This window comes from Gopherus evgoodei, chromosome 8 (assembly GCF_007399415.2).
Source record: "Gopherus evgoodei ecotype Sinaloan lineage chromosome 8, rGopEvg1_v1.p, whole genome shotgun sequence".
Taxonomy (NCBI): domain Eukaryota; kingdom Metazoa; phylum Chordata; order Testudines; family Testudinidae; genus Gopherus; species Gopherus evgoodei.
Window position 1 is genome coordinate 38,520,467 of NC_044329.1, and position 15,469 is coordinate 38,535,935.

Genomic DNA, 15,469 nt, shown 5'->3' on the forward strand with positions numbered 1-15,469 from the left:
TCAATTTATGTCCTGCTCCAAGTTCAGCTCAGCTAAACTAGAGGTAAGGAGCCAGAGCATCTGGTATTATTTAGTGTTTCAGTGGCTTCTAGTCAAATAGTTTCTGAAGATAAAAATGTATCCAGTTAGAAGGATAAATATGAATGTTATTTAAATCGGAATAACACTCGTGGATTTTAAATTGCAGGATGAGAAAAAAATTCTGTGAATGTGAAATATTTTTAGGATCCTGCAAACTGCACTGTTGTTATTATTATTATATAATACTATTATATTATTATTATGGTAATAGTAGCAGTAGTGTTTGTATTATGACAGTGCCTACAAGCCCCAGACAGGAACCCAGATCCCACTGTGAACAGCACTCAGCAAACAAAACAAAAAAAATGGTCCCTGGCCAAAGAGTTTTTAATCTAGATTCTAAATAATAACTAATTAGATCCGGAAACCCTGGGACTTCCTGAGGATCATCTTCCCTGTGATCACAAGCCTCTTTCTGGTCTCTTCCTGTCAGATCTCACTGCAGATTTTAATATCACTGTGACCTTAAAAAGTTTTGGGGAGAATCCCCTGCAGTAGTCTCCTCTTTCCATTCAAATCTTACCTGTGGGCCCTGCTTTGCATATCTGGAAAAGAGTTTCCATCCTTGACTCATTCCTTTGTGGTCTGGGAGTACCCAAGAATCTGCTGCCTTTATCCTTTTCTCCTATGTCTGCTCTGCCAGGGCCTCTCTGCCTTTAGAACACAAAGATCCATTTTTTCAGGTTAATTGGGTCTGGGAAGCCATACTGGAATAAAGCAGAGCCACCAGGCCCCACAGTGGCCCCCATGAGAATATAGTATTCTATAGTATTGCAACTTTTTTTAATGGAAGAGGCCTCTGAAATTACTTTGCCCCGGGCCCTCTGAATCCTCTGAGTGGCCCTGGAATAAAGCCTTGCCACTGTTCCAGAAAAAGCCAAATGTTTGACACAGCAGCCATAAAACTGTACAGGCTGGGGCTTGCATGAAGACAGAGGCATGATATTGTGGGACTTTTGTTACATGTTCAGTGGGCAGGTAGGTGAATATGAGGAAGCCAGCGGGTGGCAGGTGCAGTGTGATGTATATTAAAATACCTACCCAATATTAAACTATATTTTGCTGCCTACAAAGTCTGTCTGGCCCTTTCCATCAATATTCTGTGATTTCCATGAACTGGCCACCAAGCTCTCATTGTTGACCAGCTTTCTGCTCCGTATATCATTGCTGGCACAACAGTGAATCTAAACAGTTCTTTCCTTTTCTTCATGGGCAGTTCATCATCTGTTAGAGATGTCTTTATTTTATTGAAACTTGCCTACCCCGGCTTTCTCCTACTGCATTCCCCTTCGAATGAGTTGTCTCTGTTAAGCTGCTGGCCCAGGTGAATATATTTGTTGACTTCCTAGATTGCTTTCTCGTTTGCAGTGATTCCTGCTACACAATGATCATTCCCCTTCATCCACTTCATCTTCGGCATGTTCACTTCCAACCCAATATTATGAGAAAGTGTTCGCAGTTGCTGTAACTTGTTCTCCAGTTCTGCTGTGTCTTTTGCCCATATTTCACAGTCATCAGCAAAGAGAAGATGTGTTAACTATTCTGTCAATTCTGATTCCTTCTTCCCAGTTCTATTTCTTGAACAGCGACTCCAGTACTGCTGCAAACAGCTTCAGTGAGATTGTGTTGCTTTTTTTTACTTCTCTGCATATAATAATAATGCACAGCACATTGAATAATGTTATCTCTGTCGAACAATTGCAGTTGATTTCTTTCAGCAGGTCAATGTACCGCAAGTCAATTTTGATTTCATTGAGCGCAGCTTTAATCAATCATCCTAACTGTCCTCCAGCAACAATTAGATAATGCCTCACACTGACCACTTTGGTCACTATTGTGAACTTCACAATCCAGGGGTCATGGAGACCAGAAGCCCCCACTTTCCTTTAAAGGCCTGAGACTTTTTAAAATTCCTTTTCCTGACTGCCCGGCTTGGGGAGCACACCTAGCAGCTCTTCACCTGTTGTATGCAACTGCACACCTGACCATGCTAGCTACAAGCTCCAGATGTGCAGCTGCCTGGAGTAGACAAGAGATATAAGCTCTCCTGGGCTTGTGAGGAGAAGAGGCTGTGCAGACATGTCACCAAAGCAGCCATTACAACCAGATTGCTCAGGGGATACAGGAGAAGGGCTATGACAGGGACCAGCAGCAATGCCATGTGAAAGGCAAGGGGCTCCAACAGGCATACCAGAAGGCCAGGAAAGCCAACAATTGATCCAGAGCTGAGCCACAGACCAACTGCTTTTACAAAGAGCCGCATGCTTTACTTAATGGAGACCCCCACTCCTCCGCAAATACTGTGGCTACCTCTTAGGAATCCAAGTCACAGGCTCCTGCCATGAACAACAAGGAATATGAGGAGGAGGTGGTATATGGGGGACAGGTAACAGGGGGATCCAGCTGCGCAGCAAGCCAGGACCTGTTTTTGACTCCACCACAGTCCAGGTAGCCCCACCAGTTGAGCATGGGCAAGTCCAAGGCAGACGAAGGAACCTTGGGTAAGCGTGTAGATCAATTTTCACTTATAGGCAGTGCCGGGTCCAGGCACCAGTGCTCCAAGTGCGTGCCTGTGGCGGCAAGCTGCGGGGGGGCACCCTGCCGGTCCCTGCAAGGGCAGCAGTCAGGCAGCCTTCGGCAGCTTGCCTGCGGGCGATCTGCCGGTCCTGCGGATTCAGTGGCAATTCAGCGATGGGTACGCCAAAGCCGCAGGACCGGCAGACCCTCTTCAGGCAAGCTGCCGAAGGCAGCCTGCCTGCCGTGTTTGGGGTGGCAAAAAAGCTAGATCCGCCCCTGCTTATAGGGATGGCAATGCAAAATAGAAGGACAGATCTTTTGACTTTTCATTAATTTACTCATGATAGAAGTACAAAAAAAGAGGTAGAGTTGCTATCTGTTCGTGGGGGAGGGTTAGTGAGAATGTCACCAATCTCTCACCTGGTATTGCTATTGAGAAGATAGGTGATTTAATTGGTCCAAAGTGCCTTGATTGTCTGTGCTTACTGTGAAGGCAGGTGCCATTTCTTTCCCATAAGCAACCTCACTACACTATAGGTTCTCATTTCCAGGCTTTTGTCACCTCCAGACTGGATCCTGCTGTGAGAAACCCATAGGTCAATAGCAAGCTGTAGCGGGGAGAGCACTCGCTCCAGCCCTGAAGGGGTTGGAAAAGCTCTACAGAGGGCTGGGGAAGGGATCAAAAGCCCGGCTGATTGGGGGAAGTGGCTGCAGCTGGAGCCATGCCCCAACCAGACCGCTGAGACTTATAAGAAGGCCAGGGTAACCAAAAGCTTAGGAGTCTCTCTCTGCTTATAGAGAAAGAAGGGCCTGGCTGCTAGGGAGCTGAGCAGGGCACTGGGAGTGGAGCAGGGCTGGGGGAAGGCTAGAGGAGCTCAGGAGCTCCAACCTGGAAAGCCCCCAGGCAGTGGGCCTAAGACGAGTACTGGGGCTGCAGAGGGGCAGCCCAGCTGTAGAGAGAGGCAGCAGGTCCAACTCAACCTTGCCTGTGATGAGTGGCATATACTGCAGTCTGCCCCAGGGATTGGGGCTAGATGGTGACTGGCAGTAGCCTTATACTGAGGTGAAGTGGGGATAGTGGGTGGGGGTTCCCCTGGGAGGGAGAGACCCAGAACTGTGGGGGTACTGCCAGGGGGCAGCGCCCCATACAACAGGGCACTGGGTCTGGGAGAGATATGGGAGGCCAAGCGGTAGTGGGACACTGGCCTGCAAAGAATGTGCTGCTGTCTGGAGAGCTAATTCCTGGAGATGACCTGCAGGAGGTGCCGCAGGGCTGAGTCCTGTACCTTTACACAAGCATACACCCCAGAGCTGCAGCACCAAGAACAGAAGCTACTACCTCTTGAGCTAAAAAAGGAATGTGCTTAATGATAAGGAACTTATTTAGAGCAGGTCACCGTAGTGAATATCAGACACAGGGTCTGATTTTTCAGAGATGCTGAACACCTGCAGCTCCCATTAACTTCAACTGAACTTTTGGGTCCTCATCACTTCTGCAAATTACCTAGTGAGTTAACCTGCCATGTGCGCTATAAAAACTGCCTTTAAAGATTATTCTGAGGCTTCAGCCAGTCTAGATACAGTGATTGTTTGCTAAGCAGACTAGTCCCACAGACAGCCCATTTTCCACAGACTGCACTGGCTTTGGGTGCAATTCAAGGTTAACACTGATCTTTAAATCCCTGTGTGGTCAGGATCCCAGCCACCTGAGAAATCACCTCTGTCTTCATGTACCACTATTGCAGCTGATAACTACTGAGGGGCCTTTGCTAACCCTCTGTGGATTCCAGAGCATGATCCCTCAGCTCTGGAACATGCCTCCACCTCTTAATTGAAAAAACTATGTCTATTGAAGTTCAGGGCTCATTGCAACCCCACTTTGGTTACACTGCAATTTGACGCATGCAAACACATTTCTGTCCACAGCTGAGGGTGGCATTGAGGAGAAAAGCTTTACTTAACAATGCTCAGCTGGTTGTGTTTAATATTAATTAATAGTTATATACCTGCCTCTCAATGCTCCTGCTGCTGAATTCAGTGGCACTTCAACTGTCATTGAAGTATTTGCTCTGTGTCTGTGGCAGCCCATACAATGAAATCTGCTTATCTAACTCCTGATAGTTGTGGCTCACAATCTTATATTGTTGCTTCAAACCCCTTTCTACAGATTAACTCTCCATTCTAATTTTCTCAATATATTTACCCCCTTTCTTCATAATAGCTCTTTGAAGCCTCTGCCAGTTGATTTTTTTCTAAGAAGGAAAATAAACACTATATACAAATCACGGTGAGAGATTCTGAAGGGGAAAGCAAGTATTCAGGGATACACTTCCCAAGAGCCTGCTGCAAAATCCTTCTCTCCACCCCCTCCATCTATTTTGTGCACAGTGATAGCATTTCCTTCATGCCAAACAGCAAATTGGGCTGGAAATTCAGGCCTTGAGAGCCAAATATTTCCTGAAATCCCCAGGGATTTACCTTCATCTGATCCAGTGCTACCTGAAGCATAGATCCTTAGCAGCTGGCAGATACCAGGTTAGGTCAGGCAGCCATCCTCAATAAAGCAGCACTCAGGGCTCCTAGTATTCCGCGTCTTATGAGATCCAAATTCAGTGGTGAGATCTGCAACCAGTCTACCCGAAAGTTGGAAATCACAATGCAGTGTGTGACACTGGGGGAAACCTTCCCATGTAGAGAATCTGATTGAATTGAGCTAAATGGACTCTCTCACTGTCAGTATTGAACTTAGCACAAGGACGAGAGAACAAACATATGACTGATGTTAGTCACATTGCTTCATGCACTACTGGAAGGCACTTGGATATCCTGGTGAAAAGTGCAACCTAAGAATCTATAAAGAACAGAAGAATTGAACTCTGGACTCCACTACCAGAACACCTTGGTTCCCTGTTCTGTGTGGTACAGGGGCTCCCAGGCTCAGTGAAAGTATTTCCTGCAGCCTCCTCTGTTACCATTGTGGGAGTCACATTCTACAGCTGAGATCCAGTTCTGCCACTGTCCCTACGCTGCAGAAGGGGAGAGAGGGTTGGGAAACATAGGGCACATTGAAAACAGGTTACTGTCCCTGCCAACTCCACTTCCTTTGCCAGTGGGAACAGGAACAGCAGCTACAGCTGAGGGGCTCCAGTACTGGTTCATTTCAGCTGAAGACGTATTTTCCTCTCTGGTCTCCTTCACTTTCTATCTAGTACACTAATGAGGTTAGTGCATGGCTACTTTGAGCTTTGCGTCTCATTCTTCTGCTCACCCTGGCAATAAATTTCCTTCCTAGCCCACAAGCCAAAAATTGAGAGATCAGAATTTAAATGCTCCAGAGGAGAAACAAAACTGTACCTGAAGCTTCACCTTTGTCTCCTTCTTCCTCCTTCTGCAAAACAAGTCCCTTGCCAGCAACACCTTCTCTCTTGTAAGGGTTGTGTGCCTCCCTCTTTCCCTGGCTTAAGAGAAAAATCAAGGGAGACCTTGGGCTTGATCCTGTCTCCAGTGAACACTTCATGGGGAGCTTTGTCATTGACTACAATGAGATTTGGATTAGGCTGATCATACAGAATAATTTATAATTGTAAAGGGCTCTATTAACATTTACTAATGAATCCTTATGACTCCCTTGTGGCTGCAGATCAGATGACAAGAGATATTAGAAATGGGGGGGAAAAAATTCCAACCTGGTCCATCGTCACCTGGACAGCTCCCTGTAGTGTGTTTTCTAATGCATTGTCCAAATCTACTTTGTAGTGTTCCACTGCTGTCCTTGGGAGATGGTTCCACAGTCTTGTAGATCTCACTGATATCACTGCTCTACAGCCAAAATGCTTCTGAAATAAATGTAGTCCAACTTTTCTAATTCTGGGTCACTGAGAACGAAAATGATGCTTAAAATTGTTGATTGGCTCTAGTTTTCAAGATATGCTATTGGGTCAGTATATATGACCCTTGACTTGGGAATGGCGGAGGATAAGTGAGTTATAAATGGAAGGGATCTCAATTTAAACCAGAAATTACTAAAATACATCTTTGACTGGTTCTATGAATAAATCTATGATTGGGTTTGGACAGTACTTGCTTTTAAGGCAAAACAATGAATGATGCAATCTGAAGCTGGTATTGCATCATACATGATATGAATTGCATTCTGTTATTCCTAGAAGCCATGGATGATGCAATCATAACAAAGCTTACATCACTCTGGTGAACAAATTGCCCTATATCAGCTCTAGAAATCATACAGTGTCGTGCTCTCTTATTTTTCAGTGTTTGATTTTGCAAAGGGACACATTTCTGTTTAGCCAAAGTGAGCAGAGATGCCTCGTACTTGTGTGAACAGTGCAGATAACTTCTGCTATGTTTGTGGTGAAGTGACTTTTGCATCACAAAAGCGCAGTATAACCACTATGGTTAAGAAAGCCTATCACCTTTCTTTTGGCTGCAAAATTGGAGATCAGGACAAGAGGTGGGCCCCACACATATGCTGCAACACTTGTGCAACAAATCTTCACCAGTGGTTGAACAGGAAAAGGAAATCTATGCCTTTTGCAGTGCCAATGATTTGGAGAGAGCCAACAGATCATACCAGCAATTGTTACTTCTGCATGGTGCCTCCAGTTGGGAAAGGTGTGTCAAAGAAGAAAAAGTGGACTGTGCATTATCCAAACATTCCATCAGCTATACGCCCAGTACCCCATGGAGAAGGACTGCCGGTTCCTGATGCACCAGAATCATTCTCACTTGAGTCAGACGAGAAAGAGGAAGAGGATGAAACTTCTGGTCCTGAACCATCAATGTCACAGGACCCACATTTTCTCCCATCCTCCTCCTCTGAACCACACCTCATAACACAAGGTAAACTGAATGACCTTGTCATGGATTTGGAACTACCCAAGAGTAAGGGAGAGCTGTTGGGCTCCAGACTACAGCAGTGGAATCTCCTGGCAGGCTATGAGGGCAAATGGAGGCCATCAATGCTTGCAGACTATTGCTGGACAGTGACAAGAGATGCTCCATTTAATGAATACAAGAGACAAGCCAAGAAGCGCCAAGTAGACACTGAATAGGACTAAACTATGTACATAATAGTTTTTTGCCTTTTGTTTCATAATAAATTTTATTTATATAACCCTTTTGCTGATTTTTAATGTGTTACATAAACAGGACAGATGAAATATTATCATGTAAAGCAACCATTAACACATGAAAAGGCCTAGGTTTACAATTTATGATTAAAACTCTACTAGCTACACAATATACATAGATATAAAATGTAAAAACTTAAATATCTTAGAAACAGTAGCCAATCAGTTGTTTTAATTGTCATATCTGAATTCAGCACATCAAAATACATAATAAATATTACATTTTATCTCTGAAGCAGACGACTTCTCAAAAATTGTAGACCAGTGTATTCAGCTTAAATATCTCCCTTCTTAGGTCCAGATTCTGCCACCCTTACTCACGTTAGGTAGTGAATTATTCCATGAGTAGCCCTGCTGAAATGAATGCAACTATTCAAGTGCTCCACTGCTTAAGCAAGGCTGTCAGAATCTGTCCCCTTAACTTGTCCCATTTCTCCAAGTTCTGTTCCTGTGTATGACATTAAATACAGAGGTTGATACTTACAACTTTCAAATCACTTTAGAGGTTCTCAGGTCCCTCTCCATTCATTGCTTAACCAGCAGATTTAGCTCTTTAAAATATGTCCCTATAACTTGATCTCTCCCTCCCCTTGATACTTTTGTTGCTCTTTCATTACTGAGTGCAGTATCCCAGGTGGAGTCTCCTGGGAACTGCTTGGAGAAAGACTATCCCCTTCTTGCGCCAGGATGTGATGCTGTCATAAACAGATAAGTAAGAGTTAATAGAACAGAAGTACTTCATATCTCTTTTGCCTGTAAAGGGTTAACAAGATCAGTGAGCCAGGCTGTCACCTGACCAGAGGACCAACCAGGGGACAGGATACTTTCAAATCTTGAGGGAGGGAAGTTTTTGTGTGTCCTGTTAGATTTTGGTTGTTGTTCACTCTGGGGGCTCAGAGGGACCAGACGTGCAACCAGGTTTCTCTCCAATCTCTCCGATACAGGCTCTTATAAGTTCAGAATAGTGAGTATTAGGTAGATAAAGCTGACAAGTATAATTCCCAAATCTGGACCTTAGCGTCCAGGATATGGGTACTAGCATAAAGTCCTCTAAGCTTAATTACCAGCTTAGATTCTGTAGCACTGCCACCAATCAGAAATTTTTAGGGCCTGATACCCTCTGGTCCCCCCAAAACCTTCCCAGGGGACCCCAAGACCCAGATTCCTTGAGTCTCACAACAAAGGGAAATAAACCATTCCCTTCCCCCTCCCTTCTTCCTCCCAGCACCTTCCCACCCTGGGAACACTAGGAGATCGCCTGATTCAACTTCTTGAATCACCACACCAAGAGGAGTGTTACCTTCCCCCTCACCAAGAGGCAATACAAGCTGCGTGAATCTAACACAAAGAGAAAATTTATCCTTCCCTTCTCCCCACCAATTCCCTTGAACCTTAACTAGGAGAAAAAAATCAAACAGGTCTTAAAAGCAAAACTTTTAATAAAAAAGAAAGAAAAAAGTAAAAGGTTTATCTCTGCACTTTAGATGGTAAACAGTTACAGGGTCTTTCAACTTATAAACAATAGAAACTTTCTCCAGCAGAAACATAATTTAAGCTACTTCCAGCAAGTACACATATGCAAATAAGAAAACAAATTAAAAGACTATAACCGCCTTTTTTCTTACTCACAATTCTGAATAGATAAGAGATTGTAGCAGGGAGATTGGCAGAAACCTGATTGCACCTCTAGTCCCGTCCAGGACCCAGAGAGAACAAAGCCAAACCCAAAACCCACAAACAAAGGCTTCCCTCCACGAGATTTGAAAGTATCTTGTCTCCTGATTGGTCCTCTGGTCAGGTGTTTGCAGGTCACTGTTTGTTAATCCTTTATAGGTGAAAGAGACATTAACCCTTAGCTATCTGTTTATGACATGAGTACTAGGTAGATAAAGCGAATTAGGCTTATGTTTGTTTTTTTTATTTGCAAATGTGTATTTGGCTGGAAGGAGTTCAAATTTATATTTTGCTGAAAGGATTTTAATTTGTACTTGTATACTTAGGCTGGGAGGGTATTCCCAGTGTCTATAGCTGAAAGACCCTGCACCTATTCCGTTTTAAATTTACAGAGATAATTTTTACTGTTTTTTCTTTCTTTAATTAAAAGCTTTTCTTGTTTAAGAACCTGATTGTTTTTTTATTCTGGTGAGACCCAGGGGACTGGGTCTGGATTCACCAGGGAATTGGTGGGGGGAAGGGAGGGAAGGGGGAGAGAAAGGTTAATTTTCTCTCTGTGTTAAGATTACTTTCTCTCTCAGGGAGAGTCTGGGAGGGGAGAGAGAAGGAGAGGGGAAGGTGGATTTTCCTCTCTGTTTTAAGATTCAAGGAGTTTGAATCACAGTGATCTTCCAGGGTAACCCAGGAACGGGGGAAGCCTGGGAGAGGCAACAGTGAGGGAAAGGGTTTACTTTCCTTGTGTTAAGATCCAGAGGGTCTGGGTCTTGGGGGTCCCCGGGCAAGGTTTTGGGGGGACCGGAGTGTACCAGGCACTGGAATTCCTGGTTGGTGGCAGCACTACAAGTACTAAGCTGGTAATTGAGCTTAGAGGAATTCATGCTGGTACCCCATCTTCTGGACGCTAAGGTTCAGAGTGGGGATTTATACCATGACAGATGTATCCTCCACAAGTGCCTGGCCATTTCCCATTGAAAATTCATGTCTAATCTACTGACCCCCTCTTGCTTTCAGTCTCTTTTGGAAATTCCTGAGCCCCCAGTTTCTCCCTCCCATTGAGTTTCTCTGTTCTGAGTTATTTGCTTGGTCTGTTAAAAGAGCCTTGTAAAACTCATGAAAACGTCCTAATCCAGATCCACTTATATGCCCTTCACCCAGATAATGAGAGGGAGAAATGGATTTGATTTACTCACTCATCAGAAAATAGTGACTCAAACTGGGCAAATGGGGGAGCAAAATTGTGCCTAGCTGGGTTACATGTGAATAATGTTTATTTCCCTACACTGGAGGTCCCTCTACGCCTTCCTCATTATCTTAAATTATCTTGATTGTTGCCTCCCAACGTACGATATATACATGGTATGAGATGGTCATGGAGTGGGCAGCCCTCCGTTTTTCATGCTCACGGCATAACAGGGCTGAATCACAGTTGATGCTGGTAGAAAAGTAACCTGCTGCTCTGAAACCCTAACCACAGAATGCAGGCCCCAGGTATGGGTCTCATTCTATATATGGAGGGTGAAGTGAGGGGACTGATCCCAACAAGCCCTCAACCACTCTCTCATATGTCTTAAATCCTTATACCACTTTCATCCTTGCCATACCCCTCTTCCTATTGACTTAAATGGGAGCAATATTGGGCCCACAGATGGCACGTGGCCTAAGGAGAGGTGAGGGCAAGGGATCTGGGTCCCAGACCTGTCACTAGAGCAAGTCCATTCATTGGAGACTGCATCGTCATCTCCTCCTCAGCTATCTTTATCTGAGGCACCCTAGGAAAGGGGGTGAAGTTTAGTCCACTGAAATTTTAGCTAAACCAATCTAAATGAGATTTAAGGAGCAAAAGCGGCTCCCAAGTTTGCTCGAACTTTAACAAGTTTAAAGTGAGGCCCTGGGTGTGAAAGGCTTGTCTCTAGCTATTGTTTGCCTGACTTCTTTTAAGGGTTAATATTGTGATGCCCACCTCTCTGCTCAAGGAAATGGGTTCAGGTTGCCCTATATGGTAGGGGAAGGTTGCCTGCGGAAGTCCCAGATATGCTGTTTCTGACATTATAGAGTCATTAGTGGCGTGATGATGGCTGATATGGTGCTGTCTATTACCCCACTCACAAAGCAGTGGGGGAGATGATGGGGTGAGTCTATGAAGGATCTTTTTGTGAATGTGTGAGAGGGCAGATGACCATGTGAGTCTAATATTCAGAGGTCTAACCCTAGGGCCTGACTTCTAGGGAGAAAGGAGCTGTGACATATAATTTGGCATCTATAAAGCCTCAATGAGAGACCCTTGTATAGAGATTAAACAGCAGCTTTCCTGCTCAGAGATACCAAGAGGAGAGGGGGATTTGATGGTAGCCTTCCTCCTCAGGCCTCTCTGGCTCAGCCACAGTAGGCAGATCGTCTTCAGGCATCAGCTCCCCCAGAGAGGTGAGTGAGCCTTCCTGGAGAAGCAGCTTCCCTGCTGTAGCAGGTGGGGATCCTTGGGGAATCAGCTTTTCCTCTGGGGAGGCCCCTCCTCCAGCATAGTGGTTGGGGCCTTCCGGCCTGGCAGCTCCACAAGTGCATCAAGGGAGGCCTCTGAGCATTGAAGCTCCTTGAGCATAGTGAGTGAGGCTTCCTGGAGCAGCAGGTCCCTGGCTGTGGTGGGGAAAGCCTCCTGAGTGGCAGGTCTGCTAGTGTGGAGGATTTCATGCCCTCTGGACCTGATTTCTCAGCAGTCCCCTGTTCTTTTCCTTTTCAGACCTCCAAATAGCTCTGGCCTCTTTATTTTTTAACTCCTTTGGCCTGCACCTACCTTGCTCCCTCTGCCTTCTTTCTCTCCTCTTTTACCAGTTTGTCCTCTTCCCTGGGCTTCTCTCTTTCTGCTTTTTGCATCCCTTCTAGCTTCCTGGCTTCTTCAGCCCACTCTCCATCAGGAAACATTTCTGCTGGGGCTCATTGGCTACCTTCATCCACCCCTTAGAAGCCTGCTAAGAAACAAATTCAACTGTATAGGAAAAACTGAAAAAGAGGATTAGAGACCCCTAAACCTAGCAAACCACCTAAACTGTTCAGGAAGGACAGGTATGGGATGAAAGGTGGAGGAGTTGCATTGTATGTAAGAGAGTGGTATGATTGCTCAGAGCTCCAGTTTGAAACTGGAGAAAAGCCTGTTGAGAGTCTTTGGGTTAAGTTTAGAGGCGAGACCTACAAGAGCGATGTTGTGATGGGCTTGTGCTATAGACCGCCAGATCAGAAGGATGAGGTAGACGAGGTTTTCTTCAGACAACCAACTGAAGTTTCCAGATCACAGGCCCTAGTACTAATAGCGGACTTCAATCACCCTGACTTCTGCTGGGAAAGAAATACAGCAATGCACAGAAAATCCAGGAAGTTTTTGGAGAGTGGGGACAACTTCCTGGTACAAGTGCTGGAGGAACCAACTAGGGGGCCTGCTCTTCACCTGCTGCTTACAAACAAGGAAGAATTGGTAGGGGAAGTACAAGTGGGTGGCAAAGTAGGCAGCAGTGACCATGAGATGGTTGAGGTCAGGATCCTCACAAAAGGAAGAAAGGAGAGTAGCAAAATATGGACCCTGGACTTCAGAAAAGCAGACTTTGACTCCCTTAGGGAATTGATGAGCAGGATCCCATCGGAAGCTAATATGAGGGGAAAAGGAGCCCAGAAGATCAGGCTGTATTTTAAAGAAGCCGTATTGTGGGCTCAGGAACAAAGCATCCTGAAGTGAAGAAAGAATAGTAAATATGGCAGGCAGTCAATGTGGCTTAACAGGGAAATCTTTGAGCTTAAACTCAAAAAGGAAGTTTTACAAGAAGTGGAAATTTGGAGAGATGACTAGAGAGGACTATAAAAATATTGCTAGAGCATGCAGGGGTGTAATCAGGAAGGCCAAGGCACAATTGGAGTTGCAGCTAGCAGGGATGTGAAGGGTAACAAGAAGGGTTTCTACAGGTATGTTAGCAACAAGAAGGTAGTCAGGGAAAGTGTGAGACCCTTAATGAACGGGGGAGGCAACATAGTGACAGATGATGTGGAAAAAGCTGAAGTACTCAATGCTTTTTTTGCCTCAGTTTTCACAGACAAGGTCAGCTCCCAAATTGCTGCACTGGGCAACACAGTATGGGGAGCAGATGAGCAGCCTCAGTGGTGAAAGAACAGGTTAAGGACTATTTAGAAAAGCTGGATGTGCACAAGTCCATGGGTCCAGATCTAATGCATTCAAGGGTGCTGAGGGAGTTGGCTGATGTGATTGCAGAGTCATTGGCCATTATCTTTGAAAATTCGTGGTGATCAAGGGAGGTCCTGGATGATTGGAAAAAGGCAAATATAGTGCCCATATTTAAAAAAAGGGAAGAAAGAGAACCTCAGAACTACAGACCGGTCAGCCTCATTTCAGTCCCCAGCAAAATCATGGAGCAGGTCCTCAGGGAATCCATTCTGAAGCACTTGGAGAAGAGGAAGGTGATCAAGAACAGTCAACATGGATTCACCAAGTCATGTCTGACCAACCTAATGTCCTTCTATGATGAGCTAACCGGCCCTATGAATATGGGGAAAGTGGTGGATGTGATATATCTTGACTTTAGCAAAGCTTTTGATACAGTTTCCCACAATATTCTTGCCAGAAAGTTAAAAAAGTGTGGATTGGATAAATGGACTATAAGGTGAATAGAAAGCTGGCTAGATTGTCAGGCTCAATGGGTAGTGATCAATGGCACGATGTCTAGTTGGCAGCAGTATCAAGCGGGGTGCCCCAAGGGTGAGTCCTAGGGCCAGTTTTGTTCAACATCTTTATTAATGATCTGGATGATGGGATGAATTGCACCCTCAGCAAGTTCGCAGATGACGCTAAGCTGGGGGAAGAGGTAGATATGCTGGAGGGTAGGGATAGGGTCCAGAGTGACCTATACAAATTGGAGGATTGGGCCAAATGAAATCTGATAAGGTTCAACAAGGACAAGTGCAGAGTCCTGCACTTAGGAAGGAAGAATCCCATGCACGGCTAGTGGCTGGGGACTGACTGGCTAAGTAGCAGTTCTGCAGAAAAGGACCTTGGTATTACAGTGGATGAGAAGCTGGATATAAGTCAGCAGTGTCCCTTGTTGCCAAGAAGGCTAACGGCATATTGGGCTGCATTAGTAGAAGCATTGCCAGCAGATTGAGGGAAGTGATTATTCCCCTCTATTAGGCACTGGTGAGGCCACATCTGCAGTATTGTCCAGTTTTTGTCTCCCCACTACAGAAGGGATGTGTACAAATTGGAGAGCGTCCAGCAGAGGGCAACAAAAATTATTAGGGGCTGGGGCACATGATTTACGAGGAGAGGCTGAGGGAACTGGGGTTATTTAGTCTAGAGAAGAGTGAGAGGGGATTTGATAGCAGCCTTCAGCTACCTGAAGGGGGGTTCCAAAGAGATGGAGCTTGGCTATTCTCAGTGGTGGCAGATGACAGACAAGAAGCAGTGGTCTCAAGTTGCAGTGGGGGAGGTCTAGGTTAGATATTGGGAAACACTGTTTCAGTAGGAGGGTGGTGAAGCACTGAACTGGGTTACCTAGGGAGGTGGTGTAATCTCCATCCTTAGAGATTTTTAAGGCCCATCTAGACAAAGTCTTGGATGGGATGATTTAGTTGGTGTTGGTCCTACTTTGAGCAGGGGATTGGACTAGATGGCCTCCTGAGGTCTCTTCCAACCCTAATATTCCATTATTCTAAGAGCTTGCAGGTGACATCCAATTCTCATTTATACTGTGCTAAATCTGGAGTAACTACATTGATTTCAAAACACTCTAGATTTATACTGATGTAAATGACAGTGGAAGCTGGTCCACACTTTATTCCCAATCTCTTTTCCCTAGATAATTTGGTCCTGTTGGGGCAGGGCAGGCAGCAGAGAGGGACAGCCCAATTCAAGGGTTAATCAGCACCTGCTTATTTAAAGCAGACTAAAGTTCTGTTCTGAAAAGTGAGTGTGTAAATACATTATTGTGGACTCTCATTGTCACAGCTCTGGTGCTATGGCCCCAGCTTTGGAACAGTCTCTAGGAGGAACGCCT